General features: G+C 40.7%; 1 protein-coding gene across 3 annotated transcripts in view; it reads right to left on the bottom strand.

Moving 5' to 3' along the window:
* The window catches only part of LOC129367487 (zinc finger protein 516-like), a 53623-nt gene extending 30044 nt beyond the window's left edge, over positions 1-23579 (bottom strand). For 2 of the 3 annotated variants that reach the window (XM_055041981.1, XM_055041983.1), the window contains exon 1: positions 21036-21838. The gene's annotated coding sequence lies outside the window, so the exon portion shown is untranslated. Of the gene's footprint in view, positions 1-21035; positions 21839-23435 lie in introns of those variants that run through there. The other variant, XM_055041982.1, reaches the window with a different exon arrangement.
* Positions 23580-23782: the final 203 nt, after the last annotated feature.

The following is a 23782-nucleotide window of genomic DNA, read 5'->3' as shown; positions in this document are numbered from 1 at the left end:
CGAAATGGTTCTGTGTAAAGAAACGTTGACGTTTCTTAATTACTCTTCCACATTAAAAGTGAAGGCAGTACGGACTAGAGTGCAGACGGGGCCGGTCTGCAGACAGGCCGATCCTCGTAATAGCTCCTGATTTAAGTCTAAATTGAAACACCTCCTCCTGTTTTCACATCGCTCCCCGCCGTCCACTTTGGTTTCAGCTGAACGTCCTCCTCTTCTTCCTGGGTGCATTTTAAAGAGTCGCTGTTCATTGTATCATTTAGAGTTTCAATTTAAACAGTGAGAAGCATCTATTTCAGATTTTAGACCACATATTTCAGCTGACTGATATGAAGCGCCAAAGCCTTCGCATTGAGGCTAACATCAAGCTGTTCATGGAAGTCTGCTTCTTTCTAGTCTGTCACCGTTTCTTTTCTCAACTGAGACCTAGTTTTGTCCGACGTCTTGCTTAGCTAACTCTGTCAACACATTTGGGTTACGTTAGAGCCACCTCCTCCTATACTTCAAAATAAGACGGTGGGTCCAAATTCGGGGATTGAATCTTTTGAAGAACCCCAATAGGCCAGTCGACCAAGAACACCAGAAGTGAACGATTGTAAAAAAAAATTGGACGGTGTAATCCTCAGATTTATCCCGTCATCTAACAACGACGACAGTACTAAACGCAAGCCGGCAAAAACTGAGCTGTCATTACTTATTAATCCTTTTTAATTGATTTGCTTCATTATTTAATTGAATTATATCAAAACATACATATTTGTGCACACCTGCAGATCTCAATCATACATACAGCATACTGCTAAGCTTAAAAAAATTAATCCTTCATATACCGAACCTGTGATTTATTACACTTTTTCTACCAAAGTCACATGTTGACAGCAATTGGACTCAGCTATTAGCAAGACATACTTCACCATGCTCAAAGTGCTGGTACCACTTTAGCGTTGCTAACACTCCTAGTAAGATACCGTCCTATCAATTAGGTTGCAAATGAAGGTTTCTGGTTGTGGTGCCTGCAAAAATCTCACTTGGGTTGCATTTTCAGTTACATAAACAAGACGAGACTCAAGCAACATCTCAAATTCCAAGGAGTGCTGACGCGAAGACGCGCGAGTTCTCGAGGAAAGCCAAAATCGTGTCTGCTAAGTCGAAGAAGCGCCTGCATTGACAAACAAGCTGAAGAGCTGCATCGATTCACATCCAGCGTTTTTAATGGCTGCACAGACTATAAAAACGATGAGTGAAAACACTCTTCGCCTGCCCCGTTCACCGGGAAGCCATGCCGTGCGTCTCGCTTTCAAACCTGCCTCCACCTGAAGGAACGCGCCTTGCAGGAGCTGTCAAGATCAGATAAGAGAACGCAGATCTGCTTCGGAGTCTTTCTTGCCGCCCGCGCTTGCACAAGCGAAAAACACAGCCAGGCAGGATAGGAGGGTTTCCAGTGAACTCTCCTAGTGACTCTGCTGCAGACAGAGTATGTGGGCATTTGTTGAGAGACGTTCACACGCCGCTTTTTGGTACGTACACTTCGAAAATTTTAAAAGTACGTGTATATATATATATTTTTAAAAGGTAAAAAGAAAAATGCACATGGACAAAAAGTTCTGGTACACAGATCAAGTTATTTTTACTTTTTAACAAAATAACACAATAATCCACATGTGAATTTAAGTCAAGGTTGTGCGCTGGCCACTTCAGCTCTTAACTAAACTGTCCTCCAGTTCGAACTACGCAATCTCTCACATACTTTTTATGAAAAAAATACATTATTTTATTATGCAAAAACTGAAGCATTTATGTTTTCACATGAAAGTAGAGCATACCACTGTTTCACTTGATCAGAGAACGCATGCAAACGTAGCGTCTTTCCGCCACAGGAAGCTTTTCTAGAACTGGGCTAGTTTTTTGGGGGTTTATTATCACAGCCTTACATTTGCAATACAATTAACAAGGTAAAAAATAGAAAAAGAGGTAGAGTTTTTTTTCTTTAATTACCAGGAACTTGTGGATAAAGAGTTGTGTAAGAAGAGTCCTAAGCAAGTCCAATTGGTTGATATTTTGTCCAACATCTAAATTCAGTATCAAATTAAACTAAACAACACATCTTTGATGTGATTTCACAGTAGCTGTGTTTCCATTACAAATGTGCGCAAAGCTTTGTCAATATTTCGCTGACGTTGAAAAAACACTATTTTGCAATTCGGTGTTTCCATTAAGTAGAAGAACAAAATTCACATGTGAATAACTTTGTTCATGTTATAAGTCATTGAAAAACACGCCACATCATCATCCTCAAGCTACTTCCTGTTGTCTTCTTCTTCATGGTTTACGCCAGCGGCAAGATCCGGTCACTGAATATGTGACTTTTGCGGAAAAAAGTGTTTCTTGGCAGTTTTGCAAAATTCACCAATTTTGATACGGTCACAAAAACCACCTCATCCTCCCGCCAAAACTTTTTATCATAAGTCAAAAGTTTTTTTTTTGCTTGTTTGTTTGTTTTATCAAAATTGCTGTGTTTTTATGAAGCAAATTTATTTTCCCAATATCAAACTGCACAATTATCAGGGAAAGCGCGGCCGTTCTATGCGTCTGTTTCTGGGAGACTTGAGACCAGTCAAAACGCAGATCAGTGAAGTCTCTTTAAAAAATGGTTCCAGCTACACCTTTTTCGTGGACTTTGTGATGACTCTATAACTTCTGAATTCGGAGTTAATGAGACGGAGTCATCAGTTACAGTTCTGTTTGGTAGAAAATCATGGTTTTCAAGTGCATGATGTAAGCGTCTCTGTCACTCAGTGTCTGAGTAAGACCTTGGCTGACACAGCTGCAGAAGGGTGGGGGGAGAGTTATCGCTCAGCTTCTGCTGCCGCAATGGCCTTGTTCCACTGTGGCAGTGATCACAGAAAAAAGGCCAGAGCAAATTAAAGTTCTGAGGGGAAACGTTTCAGGTCTCACGGTCGAAAGGAGTCGTTAAGCCGCATTTTAGGACTTCAAAACGTCTTCCTAGTAAAAACACAAAAGAAACAAAATAATAAACATTTAAACTGCCCTGTCGTTTAAAGGCCTAATGCAAGTTTAAAAGTAAGTGTCTTTCTAAAATAGTTTGCACTGAATAATCACACTTTTTTCTGTCTCCGCTGCTGCTGCAAAACCTCCAACCAACTTTGAACATCTGCATTGCCAGACCATTGTTGCGTTGCTTTGTGTGTGGAGTGATGGAGACGGCCCAACTTTTCCAGTCATTTCTAACACACTAATGCAAGCAAAATGGAACATTGCTTAATAATAATAACAGCTCTGTTTTACTTATCTGACCTGTTCTGATGTGTTAAAATCGGACTTACATCGGCATATACTGATGTTAACGAAGCAATATTATCTCTCCCTGTATACCAGAATAAAGGACGGCAAACTGCTGGCAACATAGAATTGCAAAAATCTCTTTACATTGAACATTTTCTTGCACTTCAAAGATAATAGAAAATGTCTTTCAATCGCTTGCTGTCAAGAAAACATTTCTTTTGCAGCACAAAGCAGATGACTCAACTACTAAGCAAAAAGTGTTGAGTAAGTGACAACCAAAGTCCAAAATTGAAAAGAGGTCAAAAGGACAAAAATGACACAAACGCAAAAAAGAGAATGCAACGTTTAAAGAGTGTCATTTGAGAAGTCTGTGAACAGTAGTTAGGATTTCCTCTGTGGCGGCAAATTTTGTCTTCCTACAGGGCTTCAGTTTGATTTTTTAATGCCTCATATGTATGATTTTAAGTCTTCTCAAAACCTCTTCAACCACAGCAGACTCGTTTCTCTAGTATAATTCTAGTTAGTTCAGTGCTGTAAACTGGATGTTTATTCCAAAAAAATAAATAAATAAATTGAGTCAAATATGATTTAAAAACATATTATTTCATTTGCATCTGCTGATTACGTGTTTTTTTTTCTGTGTTTCAAATTTACTGAACATGTCTTGGCAATAAAGAGCAACATTCCCTAAATGCAAAAATGTAACATCTGACGTTCTCATGAGCCTGGAAAGTCATCTTTACGTCATGAAAACATAGTTTTAGTCCCTGCAAAAGAATTACTGAGGGAATTTGAGAGAGGAAATGCAAAACATCAAAGTTTACAAAGAGTAAAACTAACTTACAGCTGACCATTAGCAGACCCTAAAGAAATACCCAAGAGGCTGCTCCACATCTGTCCAGGAGTTTAGAGCCAATAAGTAGAAGAAGAAGAAAAACAAAAACTACATGAAAAGCTAGAAAAAGCATAACAAGCATTGTTAGCGCTCAAGAGTTTTCCAGGCGGTCACATGACTCATTTTCTTCAACCTTGAGTGGGAGCTTATGTGCCTTGTTATGATGGACAGCTGTGTAAAGAGACGGAGATCCCATCTGGGTCACGTCTTATCAGGTCGACTTATTCACACTGATGAAATCATAGCGGCTTGTCAAACCCACCCAATTAAAAAATAAATAAATAAAAGACAACCATAAACCAATAAACGGAGCAAAACAAGGCAGCGTCAGAACGAGACGGGAACAGATGCATGTCAAGGACTGCAGGGAAGGCAGCGCGGATAATGAGGGGGAGGGCAGCAAGGCGAAGATAAGTGGTAAATAGAGATGTAAAGTCGGCAGGAGATGGATGGGATAATAGGAGCGGACTGAGCGGGAGAAAGAAATGGAGATGCTGCAGATGGAGGGAGGGAATGGAGGAAAATGTAGGTCGTGATCCAGGGGCCACAGAGCTAACTCACGCAGCAAGACCCTGCCTGACTTCTGAGGTGTTTGGGAGATTGATCAGTAGCATCTGATAAGAAGTCACCTGAGCCAAATCAGCTGTGGCTTCCTGTTTTCATTATTCTTATTAAAAAAAGACTTAAACTAGAGATGTGCTGGTGCGTATTTTGTTGATTCCATATTGTTGAGAAGTTAGCTAAACCATCTTTAACAGTTGACGACTTTTCATGTGATGAGCAAATTCATAGTATTTGTGTTGAAACAATTGGGAAGAAAAATAATAAGAGCAAGAACTGTGCTCACTTCAGCCTTTTTGCTATTTGCCTGAAGTCTTGCTCTCTCTCACTCTCTCAAAGCCAGAATGAAGAGGAGAAATCAGACAATAACTTTGAACATATTTAACCAAAGCAGACCGATGGGGACCATCTTTTGTTACAGGTTTCCCTTCAGTTGTTTTGTTGGGGGTTTATGTCCAACTGCAATGTAAAGAACAAATATAACATATTTAACATAGGTGTGTTTGTAAAAGGGTGGGTGAATAGCTTGTGTTTACGTTAGTTCAATGCACTTCAGGAATTATTTTGAGACTGATAACAATAAATTCTGCAGGTCTGCTCTAGTTTGTTCTCACCTCCTGAAAGTCATTTAAAAAAAATAAATAAAAAAAGAACAGATTAGACCATCCTGTTGGTAAATAAGGAGCATTCCTCAACCTGCCTGTTTGCAATAAAGCTTATCGGCTTGGCCTGATGTGCAGCTGTGATCGTACAGGAGAGCAGCGACTGGATCCGCATATGGCAGTACCTTCACTGATGGCCTGGCAAAAGGTAGCAGGCTGGAGCTAATCACCAAAATAAGTGGGAAAATGCCATGCTGAGGTTAAGATTTTCCTATTGATTATTTTACAAAGGTATGAAAAAACATATGATTAGAACGTATGCAATGGATCAATGGGACATCTGTCACATACCAATAATAATAAAACCTTGTGGTTGAGTGAAAATCCCTATAAAGTCAAAACTGGCAGGTGTATGAATAATTTCAGGCTGAACTGTGGAAAATGTGGAAGCAAGAAACTAGAAAATAATTTCACTTTGAGACATATTTTGCCAGTTTTGCAAAGTAAGCAACTTTCAGGTTCTTTATTGTTGTTTTTCTTAACTGAACCTGAAATAGTGGAATGTATTTAAACCTCACAATATTTTTTATTCTGAACATATATATTTTTGAGGCAGAACAGAGTTTGTAATTTATGAAACTGCTCTACGTTTGTGAAAAATAAAAAGGTCTCTAAAAATACTTGCTTTGCTCCCACATCTCATATTATATGTGTTACAGCCTCAATGCCAAATTAAACCATTCGTCAAATGCTTACACTACACCTGCAAAAGCTTCTAAAACCTGCAGCCCTATTATTTAGACAAAAAGAAGACTTTGTCCGATTTAACACCGATGCTTTCCTCGCAGTCCCAGACTTATTCTTGTTTCCTTTTTTTTCTTAGCTGTTCATATGAAAGTTTAAGGCAGTTAAAATATAATACTTCCAAATCCTACAAGAGTGAAACTGCAGCATAAGCAGCATAAAGCGCTTTGCCAGTTTTTGACATTTCAACCTTAACATAAAAACACTTTTCAGAACAGGAGCGCATCCATTACAGTGGAGTATCGGGATCATAAGAAACAAATGAAAACCATACAATTATGAGAGTAGTCGTAAAATGAAGAGAATACATTTGTAAAAATAATTTTTATGAGAACGTATTAAAACTTTATCACAATACTTATGTCAAGCATGTTATTCTGAATTTATTATGACTTTGATTCAAGTTTATTCTTCTAACACTGTGAACTTGTTCTCAGAATTTTAGGACTTCACTCTCATAATTGTACCTATTTATATTTCTATTTTCTAAGCGTTGCCCTGATACTCCGTCATGCGTCCACAGAGACACACGTGCTTCAAAAACAATAAAATAAAATTCACTTCATTAACTAACTATTGGTTTCTAAGACCTCTGAAAGCTGATGATTTGCTTCCCAAAACTGAATCCAGTTTTCCCTCCACAACTTCATTATACCATCAAGGATTTCATACAAGCTTCCAGGGTGGGCTACATCTTGAATGAATCTTGTTTATCTCGCAGGGCCACACTCATTTTTAGGATCTCCTATGACGATTACCTTGTATTTTTCTAAAAAGAACGCAGCGTTTACGAGGCAGGTTTGCTGATGGTCACCACATGACCAGTTCAGCTGCAGGTTGAGAGATCTATGTCCTGAGTCATTGCTTCCATCCATTGCTTTTCTATGCACACTTAGGTCATTTCAGGGTCATGAGTGAAAGCCTGGGTACACCCTGGAAAGGTCACCAGCCCATCACAGGGACATCATACAGACAGGAGAGACAAGCAGTTTAAGTACACAACTGAAATCTAAGGATAATTTGGAGTGTACAGTTGATCCAGTGTCTGACAAATCTGCTCTTGTGGGTTGAAACCGAAAATGCACCTTGTTTTTGAATCTAAGCAACATCTTAGTGACAAAAATATAGCCAAAACAAATAACACCGACTTCTTAGACAAACAAACACAAAAAGAGATGAAGGAAGTACCACCATCTGTTTAGCAGTAATCTATTTCTTTCTTTTAGTGTTTTGCGTTACGAAAACAAGCTACTGTGACAAAGATCAAGCAGCTGCAACAGCTCGACTCTGCACTCCGCCTAATGTCGAGCTGTAAACTCAGAGCAGAAGGTGGAGGGCAACAGGGAAGGCAAATGTTGCATCAAGCAGCCATGCCTGCCCCTGCTTTCCCTGGAGGGGTCAGGCAGCTCCGGCGGGAGTTGCCTTCATCAGCTACTGCTGGAAACCAAACAGGTCTGCTAGGCCAGAAATCAGCAGCAGAAGAAGACCGGGAATTGCTGGCAGCCGTTCCCTCGGCGCTCCCGACTTTGCATGGTTTTCAAACAACAAAGCGAAGGCTGGACGTCAGGACAATAAAAGCGGCGGAGTCGGTTCAAAAAGACAAAAATGTACACATGAAGTCAGAGACAATGCTGGTTCACTTGCATGAATTTGTATGACTCCTAAGATAAGCAAATCAAACAGCTGTGAGTTTGCACTGCAGTAACCATGGCTTTAGTGTGTATGGAGAGACAGAGAGACGGCTGTAATAACAAATATGACTACATGTAAAAACACCTTTGTTTAAAAAAACCAAAAAAAACTGACATAGTGTTGAAGTGGAACTTATTATGAGATGCAGTGTTTGCAAACTGTACTCCATGAGCAAGAGATTGATTTGCTCCGGCGAGTCGAACATGGAACGCTACAGCGCTGTCCTGAAAGTGATATTGTTAAAATGCTGCTTGCTGATATATTTTGAGTTGAACCTCTGTTTAAAACAACGGCGTCAGAAGCCTTTCATTGCTGTGGCTGGTACTCCATGAAAGATAAAAGAAAAATGAGTTTTTTTTTTCTTTCTTTCTTTTAAAGAAAAGAAAATTGGCACAGGCTGATCTGCTGCTCGCTGCTGGCAGAAACAGTTTTCACAAATCCTAATAGGTACGAGGATATCACACAGATCTATTTGGGACAATGGTGCCTGCCGAGCCTGCTGCCCAGGCACTTAAATCCAAGCTTCCCCAGGGAATCTCAGATTCGAAGTTGACTGGCAAAAAAATAAAGCAAACAAAAAAAAAAACAATGTGTTTTTACATAGTGTCCCATCTGTATTATGTACAATGGGCTTAATGGGCTTAAGCATTAAGAGCCAGAACTGGGTCAAATTTCTCAGTGCGATTTTTTCTCATTCTCCTCTTTCTCGATAAGATGGCCTTTTGGTGTCTTTCTTAAGACCACTAATTGGGTGATTCTGTTGAGTTGGTCAGGTATAATCTGATAGGATTAGCGGCTGCGCTCTTTAAATAGAGTTGCACAGCCAGGGATTAGATCATCACAGGTGGTCGCACTTAAGAGTAACAGATTTTCATTTATTTGATGTGGGAAGTAAACACAGAAGGTGTCACTACGATGGGAGGCGTACATACGCTACCGTGCTTATTATTTGGTGAAGATAAAACTGGGATCATCTCAGAATTGCTCAGGGTGTAGCACCAATTTGATGTCATGCATTTATTTACGGATGCGAACGGGCGCACTTCCTGTTCATGCAACATTTGAAACCACTTCTACGTTATGGAAGTCTCGTTTTCTCAAAGGCGACGTCTTATGATGGCAGCTGCATGTGGAAACACTCTCGGCTAATGACGCCTCAGCCTTTTCCACGAAACGGTTCCACCATAAACGCATAAAGACAATCAAACCTCTCCCGATTGCTTTTAGTCATTTAGAAATCAATAATCCAGCTGAAGATATTGGGCAATATGAGAGAGTCGTCATAAATCAAGCCTGTTACGTGGAACCAAAAGGAAGGTGGTTGATATGAAATCAAAAGACAAATGTCACAAGATGCATAAGCCAAGAAATAACCACACAAGTCCTGGCCAGCTCGTCACCCATGTGCAACCCATTTCGTCACCTCAGGCAAAAAGATCGCCAAATCAAACCTTGTAGGGTTTTATGAATGGTGTTTGGCATTAATATGGACAAACAAGAAGAAAATGCTGTGCTGAATGGACGTTAGCTGCACCCGTTTCCTTCCATGTCCATCTTGAAGCAAGTCTTTTGAGCTGGAAAACTTGAAACCTGCTGAGGAGGAGAACAATGCATATGTTAACCTCAACCCAGAAACGGCTCAACTAATCCAGACCTCTGTTATATCTAAAGAAACCTGGGTGGCAGTGGGAATCACATTAGACAAATATGCTGACACAGGCTGATCTCCTCCACCGCTATCTTTAGAAGCACCATGTTTATTTTATGATCTTCTTGCAATGGTAAGAAAATAATATACTTTGCCGTGGTTCACTTTGTTCCACGATGCAGATCCATCTGCAATCTAACAAATTAAAGTAAAAAATGCCATACAATGCCAACAATTCAAGCCTGTCTTGGCTGACGGTAAAGCGCTATACAGCCTACTCCCATATATTCATTTAGAAGCTTGTAACAGCATTAAAAATGTGTAATGCCTGACCTTAAATGAATCTATGGATTCGACTTCAGCATTTCCCTAAATACCGGAAGCTAAATTCATTAGTTTAGTTAGCTTTGTCTTCTTAGGACTGGAGGTGTGAGAGGTATACACGAGTGGGACTCGCCCTTCTCCCCTCAACTATCTGGATGCAATGAAACAAGAAGGCACTGAGGACACAAGAATAGCTGAAGGGAGGGTTAGTCGAAGGGGTTTGATGGGGGTGGGAGGGCTTCCTCACAAAACATCAAGAGTATTGCTGCTGAGAGGAGGTGGATGTTGGGGCAGTTAGGTTGAGTTTATTGAGATGGAGGTGAAGATGATGGGGGTGGGGGGAGACTTCAGATCCTCCAGTCTTTGGTTTCCTTCCTCCCTAGTTGACCACAAGGCCCCCGAGCAACAGACGGGCAGAGAGGGGCAGGTGGGAACTGAGGTGAGCAGCAGACTGCAGCCCAGGAAACACAATCAGGAGGCATTGTCCCAGATGAAGTGCAACAAATCAAATGTTTCTACTGTACGCCTGGGTTTAGCTAAGCAATGCTCAACGAGAAATAGACAACGGTTCATCTCACTCCAAACATAACGCCTGCATCTTGTTTTCCTGCCTTCAGTACCTACCATAACAAGTGGTGACTCTAAAAGTGAAACAATATATAAAGTTCTCGAGATTTCTTGTGTTTCCTACTTCAGACTGACGCAATTGGCTAAAGACGCAAAGTTCAAGCATGATTTTACACACCCTTATACACAGAATCACTTTAAGCTAAGAATTATGCAATATGAGGACATACAAGTTTGAGAGTGAAAACAATTACATGAAACTGTTACTACTACCACATGTAAGTATTACTCACAGTCTTGGCAGCAGTTTTTTCTTTTTTTTGTCTGTGAACTACAATCAGCGATCAGACAGGCATACTGTGAGAAAGGGATCCCTGAACACAAAGAAGAAAGTCCTTTCTTCCACTTTCACAGGAAGTATCCCCAGGAACGCTGTGCATGATGGACACTGACTGCAACCAACGCTTGCATTCCCGGATTCCTCCTGCTTGCTGTTGACCTGTGTCTCTGATACACGTGTTTATTTTGGGTGAGCGCTGTAGCCTCTGGGCGAACATCCTCCTCCTTTTTCTCCTCCTCACCTCTGTACTCAGTGACCCTGCAGCCTGCTTGACCCCCACAAGAGTGCCTCCAGTTGCTACTTCCCCCAAGACCTGGTTCTCTGCACCTCGACTGGAGGTGCACAGAAATGTCAGATAAAAAATGTATTGAAGGTTTTTTGTTTTTTTCCTGCCGGTGGTAAAAACAAATGGTCACTTGGTTCTTTTAAAGAAGGATCAATTTTGGGCAAAGAAAGGAAAATCCCAAAATATTCCAAGTTCCCCTAGAAATGAATCTACCCTTCTAGATGGATGGTTTTTTTTTTCTTCTCCCTAAGCAAAACAAATATATATATATATATATATATATATATATATATATATATATATATATATATATATATATATATAGTACATATATATGTACTTCCATATATATATGGAAGTACATATATATATATATATATATATATCAGGTGTGGTCTTATAGCACAATCATGTTTGCCACAAATCTATTCAGTAACACTTTCTTTGAGGGGTTGTGAATAAGACTGACATAACATGACACCGTCATAAACATGAGTAAATCTTCATGAATATTTATGACTTTTGTCATAAAGTGTCATTAGGTAAATCATGACACTTTTAATACAAAGTTGACATCATTCAAAATGTCTTCGCTACGACAACTTGACATTAATCAAGATATCATGATCTGACATGAATCTGTTATAAAAGTATTACTGATTAAACTTTAAAAATTAAGAAGCTTTATGTTATTAAAGCTGAAGTTTAATCAACTTTGTGTTAAAAGTGTCATGATTCACTGATTGACACTTTATGACAACAGTCATAAATATTCATGAAGACTTACTCATGTTTATGACAGTCTTATTCACAACTTGTCAAATAGTGTTTCCAACAATTTTTTTGATAAATGATCCTTTATATTGTCTTGAAATGAGTTGCTGGGAATCCAAGAAAACGCTTTTCCAGCCAGAAAATCACGCATATGCTCTACCTGGCAGCAATAACCACAACACTTTTTGGTGTGGAAGTTGTTACCAAGAGAAGTAGACAGCATAATAATATTTATGTTTCATAAAGACATTGGTGACTCCTTTGTTTTGTATTCCTTACAGTTTTGCTCCTTTCATATCCACAATTTGGTAAAGAAATAAAAATGGACCTGAATCTTTATCTTCAGCACTCTCTCTGTCACAATACTCAAAGATTTAAACATGTGGCAACCATATGGGAATCTAAAGTAAGGTTGAACTCTACATCCTCTTGGAAACACACACAGAGATTCATGTTTACAGTTATCAATGCTAATCATGCTAATCCCTAATATTTTAGGCAGAAAAAATGTTAATCTAGTCTTATCTGTGTTTTATGTTAGTAAAATTGCATTTTGCATGGACTGCGCACTCACACCATTCGACTGAATCTCTCTGGTAAAATGGCTTGAAAAAAAGGACGCTGTAACATAAAATTCTTAAAGTGAATTTGGGATGGTTTTAATCAGCAGGTGAAAGCTTTACAAAAAAAACAGAGATTGAAAGTAGTTTTGCAATCCTGTAGCGATGTACGCCAAATTATTGTACTAAATAATGGAACTTCATGCTATATTCCTAAATGAAGATGAAAAGAAACACAGCTATTTATCTTTCATAATGATGTGCCATCATTTTTTGACAGGATATGCTCCAAATTTCTGTCTATATGTACTTCCATCTCCCCCGTCCATGCACACACAACTCTCTAAAACACACAGTGGCAAGGTTAGGCTGACATCAGCAGCTAACGATCAGTTGCTGAATGATTAGCTGCTGTAGCCTGGAGACATTTCCAGCTTGTTTCCCTAAGTTAGTCAGACATGCAACATCACTGGCCTTCAGTCTGAACTAACCACAGCCTCCCTCCTCTCTCAATTCTCTTTGATTAGGCACAATTAAGAGAGTAAGCAGTAATGAATGAGAAGCTTAAGTATATATACTGAATTTGGGGCAGTCGGGTGAATCAGGTGAAATAGGGAAGGAGAGAACTTTGTTGTTTTTCAAGTTTTGTAGAGTAAAATGGAGTCAGATCAATAGGTCTTTGCAGGAGGTCGAGCTGCACCGTTTGTGTCTTTGTGGCTGAACGTGTCCGTTTGAGGGGGGGAGGTTATATGGCAGGAAGGTATTTGCATCAAAGTGAAACCAAAGTTGGAATGACAGATTCCTTTCAGTGTGTAATCCTGGACTTCCTCTTTTTTTGATTTCACCCTTCCACCTCCCACTCTCCCCCCATTTTTCATTTTAAGTTCTTAATATCAACTTCAGTCACACTTCTGCTCCGTCAGGTCTCCAGAATCGCTTATCAGAGCTGCAATTTCACAAGATGTCCTGCGGTTTTCTTCCAAAATTATTATTATTTGTTTCCTTTTTGGAGAATTTGTAAAAAAAAAAAAAAAAAAAATCAACAAAAAAAACCTGTGGGCCTTCAGAGGGTGTTAATAAACTGGAACAGAATGCTAAAAAGGAGCCTCTCTGCTTAGGAAACAGATCACCCAACCCCCACTCACCCTTAATGCCCTCTGGGCTGCTGTGAGTTTGGATTAAGTTTGGGTGCCATGTTCCCCTCCCTGCCGAGCCTTGCGAAGGCGACATACAGACACCTCCATGCTCAAGTTTGTGCGCGATCTTGGCCTGTCGCATCTGAACAAGGTCGTCAACAAAGCCATCTTGTCTCGACAGAAGAGGAAGAAACAGCCCAGAGATAAGAAAGGGTTTTTTTTTTCACACGATTAGGCAATAAAAAGATGTGACGTTTTGTTTGTATACAGCAAAGCTTTGTGTCTGTATGAGTGTGGCGAATTTTATCAGGCTATAATACACAGAAAAGCGTTGATGAAGGATGTAAGTGATTTGAAAAGATCAAGGATTATTAAAAAGTGTTAATAATCCAAAGCTGACAATGTTTTGTCTTCAATTTCTGTTTTACTGCGTGCCGGCTGTACATGTGCAAAGCAGTGGATCGATAATGGTAGTTCAACACGGTGACATCTGGGCTGGACAAAGAGCGCAGTTCCTTCCCCTTCCCTCTCTCTCTCTCTCAATCCCCAATCACAGCCACGTGTTTCTCCAGGGCTATTTCTCCCAGCTAATCTTATTTCTCCCCTTTAATCCCGCGGCAATCACAGCAACAATGCCAAGCGAGGGTTCACAGAAACGGGCCCAAATCTATTAATCGTGATCACCGCATGTCATACTCTAAACCTGACGAGGAATCCCGCTAATGAATTCAGTCCTTTCAGCTTTCGGTTTCATTGGCTCATCAACAAAATGGAAAATCAACACGAGGGACAAAGATGGAAATACGGCTGATCCAAAGTGAAACTCTTTTCAATTGATTAAATTTCTGACTGCACAAAAAAAATATATATATATTATTTTTTAACTCGTTTGCTGGGTTAATGCTGCGGAGACTAAAGGTCACATATTTTTATGAGTGGGAAGTGACATTTTAGTTTCCAAGCAATGACTGTCTGTTTTGTTGTACTGGTACTTTTTTTCCACAGACAAATTACTGATTAGTCTGTAATACCAAAAACTTATTTCAGCCAGCTGACTCACAGTGCACAGCACCAGGTGGGAGAAGGGCCAGGGTGACTCTGGACACTGACGTTTGTGGTGGTGTCTGACGTAAACCGTAGGAATTTGAAAACTTTCTATACTGTCATGTTTTAACTGGTTCATATCTGCGCATCATTTTTAAGGGTATTCGCTTTGGCTCAATCTTCTAAAAGATTTAAAACAAACAAGTTCGTTTTTAACCAGTCGAGTCATGAAATGATGGAGCTCTAAAGTAAAGCAGACATTTTAACAACCATCCGTTACAGGTTAACATCTTATTTAGTAGTACAACAATTAGAAATATGTGCAAAATTTGCATGCATAGTTATTTCATGGTAATTACTTTAGTTTACTAAAATGTCTCAAGTTCATACAGTCTATGCTGACTGAAGACACAGGGAATTTGTAGGCAATCTCAAAATGACTCATGTGAAACTCTGTTCTCAGTAATTCATTGCTGTGACTGAAGCTACATGTGTTTCAAATTATTTCAAATCATTAAGGTTGGTAGTTTTACAGTTTTGATGGGGCAAATTTTCAATTACTACCAATAAGATTGTGGATTGTTTTCAAAGACACGCTGTTCTCTCCAATCACTGTGACTAATGTCAGGGCCTGTCCTCTGCGTTATCAGTAACCCTGAAACAAAACAGGAAATTTGAATAGGATCAACTGTAGGCATATAAATAATATGCACATTGTGTCACTGTTATTTCTGTGGGTAGTTTCTTGAATTTCGAAAGGGGTTTTCCACCACAACAGCAAAACAAATAAATCATAAAAAAATCAGCCTTTGTCATAATAACAATATTGACGATAAGAATATTTCCTGACATCAATTTTATTACAAAAACAGCAACAACTCTACGCAAGAGCACAACAAAAATGGCCTTTTACCTAAATCCCTCCAACTGCACCCCCCCCCCCCACCACACACACACACACACACTCCCCACCCACCAACTCTACCCCTATTGCCCCCTGTCCTATCTTAATCCTCTGATTGCCACATCATATTCTTGGCTCTAATTTAGACAACTATCAGACTTCGCGCCCCAGGGACTGGACCGTCTCAGTTTGGCTCGTATTAATCCACGTGGATGCAGTGGGTTTCAGGTGTGACCCAAATACAGGGATTAAATACCCCACCGGGTTCCAAAACTTTTTAGCAACAAAATGCATGGTAGTCTAAAGAAAAATATAATAATCTATAGAAGTACTGTCCTCCTTGAATCCAAATTCCCTCTCATTATCCAAGGTTGGTAAGCAATACGCTTCCTACGGAGGGCTCATTTATAATTTAATCCAGGAGTGTGGTGTTTCAAGGCTAACCCAGAGAGATTGCCCTTTCAGAGTGAAAACCCCCACCATGCAGCAGGGGGAATCAATGCCATCAACCAATGCCAGAACCGGAATGAGACTCTGGATAGAAATGACAGAAACGTCTGGACCGTCGGCGAAGAGATAGTCGCTTTTTCTCTTTTCTAGTTTATTTTCATGGTTTGTTTCATCGGAACAAAAAGGAAACAGCTGCTAAAATAGGTTCTCGCACTTGCCATTTCCTGCTTCTGTTCCTAATCCAACCTCAATATGCCACACAAAGTTATTTAAGCCTTTGAACACAGATACACTTTTTGCATTCAGGCAGAAAGGACTGATACAACTTCAAGAATAACAAGGCAGAGACAAGAGGGAGAATGCTAGAGTAACATCGACTGTACCTGGTGGGGAATAACATGACTTGATGTCTTTCTACACTTTTTCTCACATCCATCAAGTCGAACGTTCTTGCGATCAAATGTTTACAATGAAACTAGCCAGCTCTGGAATCTCTTAGGCAATTCCTCTTGCTCATTTTGTGCTTTTTAAGTTTTGTTTGTTTGATACCCAACATGATTTGGGTACAGTGAGGATCCCCTTCGTACTATGACTCAATCCACCTGCTTCGACAGATGGTAATTATAAGTAATTTGCCAAATAGTCTCAAAGTTTACTTTGAGTTTACTCTCGAATATCCTAATGAAATGAAAGTGTGATGCATTTTGTATACCAACAGAAAGTTGTTCAGCGTTATTTTGGTTTGATCAGGGGTCAAAATCTCTTATATGCCTCCTGGCCCAGAGAAGAAGCAGAACCATAATTTTCTTATTGTACCACAAGATGTATTCTCATCATTTAATGAGCATGTGGTTTGCAGAATTCAATTAAACTGTTAAATAACAAAAGAAATTCATTATTACGCAATGATTATGTACTGTACGTAAGTAGAAAATGATTTGTTTAAGGGCACAAATTGAAAGTATTGGAAAGTGGCCAGGGAGGAACTTGATTTAGAGACAGTCGTTCATATTCCAAAGAAAATGAACAGGTCTCCAAGGATTCCCACTAAAGCCACTGATATTAATCAACAATAAAAGAAAATAAAACAGGGATAGACACATCAAACTAAACCCTTACTCAGCTGTGTTCTGATCCACCCCATGCAAGGTTTGTGGCTTTTTTCATCTTTCCAAAGAGTACATGAGACTGAAGCATAATAAACTGAAGCTCTGCTCCTGGTCACAACACCCAGAATAGAGAAACCTTTGGCTTTGGATTCATGTGGTACAATAAAGGGTTTATTTTTAGATTTTTATTTTTAATGGCTTCAGTTCTGGGTGGAGCATAGCGGATAGCTTGTTGTAAAATAGGGGCGATATGGCCAGAGGCTACAGAGGTTTAAGAGTTAGCCTCAAGGTACGTCCATTAGCATGTTGGAGATGGAATACCAGTTGCGACAAACCCACATTTCTGACTAGGGTTGGGCATTTATCGTATTATCATTTATTATGATACATTTCTTATCATAAGAATACTATCGTCATAATAAAATCTGATTAAATCATCCACAATTGTCATTTTTGGGACTGTTAGGCGTACTGCTTGTCCAATGAGAGAATCAGTAAAAGCAGATTGCGTGTGCAGTTTAGTGATACATAACATATTCTGTATGTGACTGGTGTCCTACAGTAGCATGTTTCATATGGGTGTGTTGCTGAGCCAGGCAGTCGCAGTCATACAAATATCAAAAAGAACCAATAAATATTTCTTGTCATTTTTATTGTAATCACAATTGTACCACAAAATATTACGATGAAACTTCACATTTACATCTCCCACCCCTATTCCTGACAGTAGAAAACACTCTCGCTACCAATCAGGCATTACAGCTGGTTACCATGGAGATTGAGCACAAACTGATGGATGAACATCATTGCTGAGCGAGGAGTTGCACTGACTTTTAGGCAATAAAAACGTGCCACTTTAAGCTTCCTCCCTCCGAAACAGAAACACAGCACAGCAGAAATCTAAGAGTTAGGGTAGGACATAATAGGCGATCACAAGTAATAACAAGCTTTTTACATTGCGCGCTGTAATTTGAGCCTTTTGTTGATGATAACTCGAATGAGGACTTATGAGTAACACAAAATGCTGCTGAAATAACAGCTCACGCATAATAAAAGCGCAAGTCAAAGGCGTAGAAAAAACCAGCACACCACTAAATCCCAGTATGAGTAGGTAAAGGTAAATGACTAAGTCCATGGTGAAAAGGCACAGGGCAGTAATGAGTAATGAAAACAGCCGTGTTAGTGCTGCCATTCAGTCGAGGGCCTGGTGCTGTGGAATGTGAGGCACCATTCATTCACATGGGTTAAAAATGCATTTCTGCCACCACAAAGCCCTGCCTTGTCCTCATTGTTTCTCGCCACACCAAGAAAACACTTCCACATTCTGGAAAGACAAGAGAAAAGAAAAGAAAAAAGAAAATGGAATTGCTAATTTTACACCCACATACACGAGAACGCAAAAAACGAAGAAGAAGAAGAAGAAAAAAAGAGGCAAACAAGTGAAGCAAATCTTTGGAGGAGATAAAGAGTCGTGTTAGAGTAGAAAGTTTGATCACGATAAGCACATGGATGAAGAAACAAGCACACAAGCTCCACACAGAAGACAAACACCGTTATTGACAAAAGCCCAAATGTATGCAGCGGTTCTCCAGCGTATGAAAAGACAGACAATGACAGGAGGCGACCAGATAGACTGAAAAGAAAGTGCAATGCACTTGAAGCATGTACGTTTTTCTCTTTCTTTCTTTTTTTCAATTTACACCTTATTGATCTTATGCTGTGCAAAAGCAGAAACATGAATCACATCTGGATTAGGAAACCTGACAAACAAGACACTGTTACACATAGGTCAGGTTCCTCTTTTGCGGCCCTTTACAATACACTAACATTTTGCATTGTTAATGGAGTAACAGTAGGTGGTGGCTGTAACATAAACAGGTATCACAACTTTGAAGCAAATCAACAGGTTTTACAAAGGACTTCCGCAATCCACGAGGATTACATTATTATAATCAGATATCGACATTTTTACATAGAAGTGCGTTCTACCGCATGTCCTATTTGCATGAAGGCAGCCTCGAAATCATCAGCATAAAAGGGAAACATGTCTGAGTGTAACAAATTGTCCATGTTCACCTTTTTCGGGAAAAAAAAAATCGTCAAAGTTTTTTCAATTTCACCCAAAACATTTGCAACTAGACAACTTCCTCTTTATGTCCAATCAGCCCTTCTTTCCAGCTCGACGATTATTTTTGAAAAAGCTTGTAATGTTACACTTAGAAGATGCTGTACCAAAACCACAGAGTGAGCACTTTGTCAGGCTGAAGAAGAAACATTTAGCATAATGTCTGCAAACTGACAAGGGGGGAGACAATGTAATCCTGTCTGCAAAACAACGTGCCGCCTCTTCTCCCTCCCTCCCTCTGCTATCTGTTTCTTTCTCTTTCGAACTACGACTTAGTGTGACATCACAGCTAAGGGGAGGTATGGGGGGGGATATGCTGGGTTGGGTGCATCCATGATGGTATTGTTTAGAAAGTAAATCTCAAAAGGAGGAAGAAAAAAAAAAACAAAAACACCATCAAGTACTGAAAAGTTGCAGCTGATGATCTCACACACGCCGTCAGTTTGAGACAGATAATAACTGGGATACAAACGGCAAACACACAGCCCTATTATCACACTGCTCCACAGCTGTGTGTGTGAGTGTGTGGTAAGTCAGCTACTATAGGCTACTGTTGGAAGTTAAAAGTCCACTACCGACTGATAAGGCGTTTCCTTGTTTTTATTTTCGTGAAAGGGCAAAAAAGAAGTTGCGGACACACACACACGCACGCGTGCGCGCACGCAAACTGTGTGTGTTCTTTCTGGCTGTCTCCTGTGGTAAATACGCTGCAGCCAGTTCCTAGTAGAGGGACACTACAAATGCGATGCCCACAATGTTTCAACAAGTACATTTTGTTTGCTCTACTTGGTTTCTTGTGACTTTTGTCGTAAATCCACCCTTTTTGTTTCTTCATGGCCTATTTATTATTGGTATGACAAGGTTTTTACAAAGTTCTTTTTTTTTAAAACCTACTAAGATTATTCAGCCACGGCTTTCCGTTTAATGAGTCGCCAGAGAAAGTGGCGGAGCGACCAGATTTCTCTGGTTGTACGGACCCTGTCGCCTCCCCTCCCCTGCTCACTGCAATGATGAATTAATAATTTATTTCAAGGCTTTTTACACAGCTTCCCCAAGTTGGGCTAAGTCTGACACGGACTGACTCGTGGACATACTGAGGTTTAAAAAGAAGGGAAAAGAATAAAACCCGCAAAAAAAAGAAAGCAGAGCGTGTCATTATGACTCGAGTTTAAAGTATGGATTAAGCCTACACTGCCCCTCCCCCACCTGTTGCTGGGCACTGCCGGTCAGCTGGCTGAGGCTTCCACGTCTTTTTTTCTTTTCTTTTTTTCTGAAATTGCACCACCTATCACTCTTAAAGTGGCCGGGCCAATTTAGCACTGGAATTCCCAGCACCGTTCCAATTAGTTCATCAAAAAGTTTTTTTGTTTTTTTTTAATTAAAGAGTTAATTTGTGTTTCATTGATTATTTCCCCCCCAACCCCAACTCCTCATTTAGCATCATGATACTGTGTTATTTTTATCATGACAACCTCATTTCAGCCCATGTCCACATTCCAATGATTATCAGTTCAGGACTCCAGATGTGTACAGCTGTGTTCTGTTGCTTTATAACATTACGATCCCATACTTTGACATCCCTCTAAGTGAAACTATTTACAATTACTGACCTTTTTTTCCCCCTGACTAAAACAAGGAGAAAAGAACCTTATCAGTGGAAAAACTACCGACTGTGTTAAAGCACCTAACATTTTTTTTTGTCATTTTTGTTTTTTTCTTACTATTCGTGTTTGCTTAATTTTATGAAAATGTTTAACTTCGTGAAAAGAATCCATACTGCACAAAACGTTGCACGACGCCACCTTGAAAACAGCCAGAAATAATAAACACACAAACACAGAAACACACACACACACACACCCTCACACACACACCTACACACACACACACACACACACACAGCCACTTCCTTACCAGTTAAAGCAGCACTCGGCTCAGAAAACCTCGCAGGAAAAAACAAAACCGGTGCAGTTCTCCAAAACCAAAACTGTACACAGCCTCAGAAGTGAAGATCCAGTAGAGATACACGAACACAGAGACAGGGAGTCCACTCTATTCGCACACTGACAGCAACAAAAAGAGGAGAGAAAACCCGAACTAAGTTTGTCAAAAAAAAAAAAAAAAAATACAGAAAGAAATTGTGATCTCTGGTGAATTCTTGTCTCCCGGTGCTGTAGAAGAGCACAGGTTCTTCTCTGTCACTCTCCTCTTTCTGTTTCTCTCTCTCTCTCTCTCTCTCTGCGTGTTTCTCGTCTCCTATCGTTTCCCTCGTGCTGCCTTCAGGGGCAATCGGAAATGCCGCAGCTCAGAAACCAACCGACGACCAAAACAAAATAAAAGCCTACGATGGGTTTGTTAAACACCCGTTGGCTATAATGCAAATTAATAATTATATTTTTCAGTCTTTATTTAAACTAGAATAACTAATTGTCACACAATAAAAAGTTTGAAAAATAAAACCACGCTATTCATGTTGTTCTAGTTCAGGCAGACACAACAAAAAAGTTTATCTGTTCACTTCTCAAACATATTTAGCGGCTGTATATTCACCTCCAACTAAGGATGGACAGGAACTAAAACTTGAAATTGCTCTGTCTCTGATAAAGCAATGGAATGCTGATGTTTCCGGGAGTACCTGAACCCACCGCGAATGGAAATATGGCCAGTGTGTGTATGTGTGAAACGCTGAGAACAAGACCGAGGGCGAGAGAGGCAAGAAAAGCAAAAAAAAAAAAAAAAAAAAAAAAAAGACAGAAACGAGAGAGAAGGAGACAAAGTTTGTCCTCCTGGACCTTGTCACCACACCCCACGCAGTCCCCCCAGCTCGGAGCGACGCGAGTTCCTGTCTTCCTCTGTCTCTCTTTGTTGTTTCACTCGTGTCTCCTGCGCTTCCTCCTCCTCGCGAGGAGGATCAGCTGGCGCGTGCGAGCGTGCGTGCGCGTCTGCGTAATTATAAAGTGTCCAGAGAAGAAGAATAGGGGTTTCTTTTTGTTGATTTTTTTTTTGTTTTTACGCTGGACATTTGTCTCCCATGCAGCTCGGTCTCCATCCCACGTTCCCTGCGTGCTTAAAGCAAATCCACGCCACACCGCGTGAAATGGAATTTGGGGTAAATAGGCAAGGGGACAACATCTGTGATGTGTGTGCATACAAAAAAGAAACATGCACGCACCTGTAGGCGCGCGCGTGTGTGTGCACTGAAACGCTTAGCAAACCCTCGCACGCGCACACATCGCCACACCACAACCTGCGCGTGGACGCTATCATCATTTATCAATAAAGGGGAAAAAGTTAGACCGTCAAGCTCACGCGCACGCGCACACGATCATCCCTCAGCTCCACATGTTTCCGCAACCCCCCGGCCCCCGACTCTCCCCCTCCCTCCACCACCTTCAACACACACACCACCACCACCACCGCATCTCGACGTGCACGCGCACGAACACGCGCGTGCGCACTCACCCGCGTGCAAGCGCAGAGATTGAAAGAAGAAGAAGAAATGCGACACTTCCAGCGGTTTCAGATCCTCATATGGGCAAGTCAAAGAAAAGCGACTACAGGCACCTGTGCCCCGTTCAGTGGCAGTTGTGCCACGTCTATTATGTAGGACACGACTTCCTAATATGGATATATGCCCCCCCCCCCACCCTTCTTTTACCCCTCCCTCACGTCCACCTCTCCCCCTATATGCTGCTGAGTGAATAAAATAATCGCTTTAAAAAAGAGAAGAAGAGCAGTTCTCCCCTCCTCTTGGGTGATTCCTATCATCTTGTTTTTGTCTACCATTTATAGCTCTGTAGGTATATCTGCCATCTGCGTGTTTGAGGGGATTAACGGATGTTTTGCAAAAAGAAAAGGAAGAAAGAAAGAAAGAAAAAAATCACTGAGATGAGCTGGTGGAAAGTTTGCTTTACTTACCACAAGGTTGTCAAAAAAGCTTCAATTCCAACTTTATCCCGACTTTTTTTTAAAAAAGCCTGATTTTTAAATTTATTTATGAAGCATTAATACTGAAGTTAAAAGAAACTCAATGAAAGTGTGCATTAAAAAAATCTCACTCATACATACCCTACTACCGATACGATCGTCTTTTTACGTCACGCTTATAGCCCTTTTTTTTAAAATATGCCACAATAGGCTACCTCTAGCTGCAACCTATTTATACATCGAGATCAAATAAAACTGTCGCCACACGCACACGCGCGCGCGCGCGCGAGCACACAGTCTTTTGAGGGGAGGTGGAGAGGGGAGGGGGACACTTCACTGAACTCGGCGCGTGGATCAAAGACGAGGAAAAAGTCAGGTCGGTTTTACCTGCGTCATCCACGGAGAGGATTCCGGGGTGACTTCAAGGAGCAGAGACGGTCCTAAAGGTGAAAGCGTGCTCTCTTAGCGGCGCGCGCTGAAGTGCATCATTGAGTCCATTCCGTCCCCCCGGTGAGGAGGAGGGGGGAGGGGGCGAACAAGAGAAGGGAAGCTTCTCCGCGTTACATGTTTTCACACGGGTCCGCCGTGTCACGCTCTCCGCGCGGTAAATAAATAAACGGGCGAGAAGCGCCGCGCGCGTCAGCAGACGTCACGCGCTGCCGTGGATCCGGCCGCTTGCTTTTGAGCTCGCGGGAGAACTCGGACGATTTCCTAATTAATTGAAATCCCAGTGA

This window comes from Poeciliopsis prolifica, unplaced genomic scaffold (assembly GCF_027474105.1).
Source record: "Poeciliopsis prolifica strain line A6 unplaced genomic scaffold, Auburn_PproV2 SCAFFOLD017, whole genome shotgun sequence".
NCBI classification, from domain to species: domain Eukaryota; kingdom Metazoa; phylum Chordata; class Actinopteri; order Cyprinodontiformes; family Poeciliidae; genus Poeciliopsis; species Poeciliopsis prolifica.
This window is presented reverse-complemented; position numbering and strand designations above follow the sequence as displayed.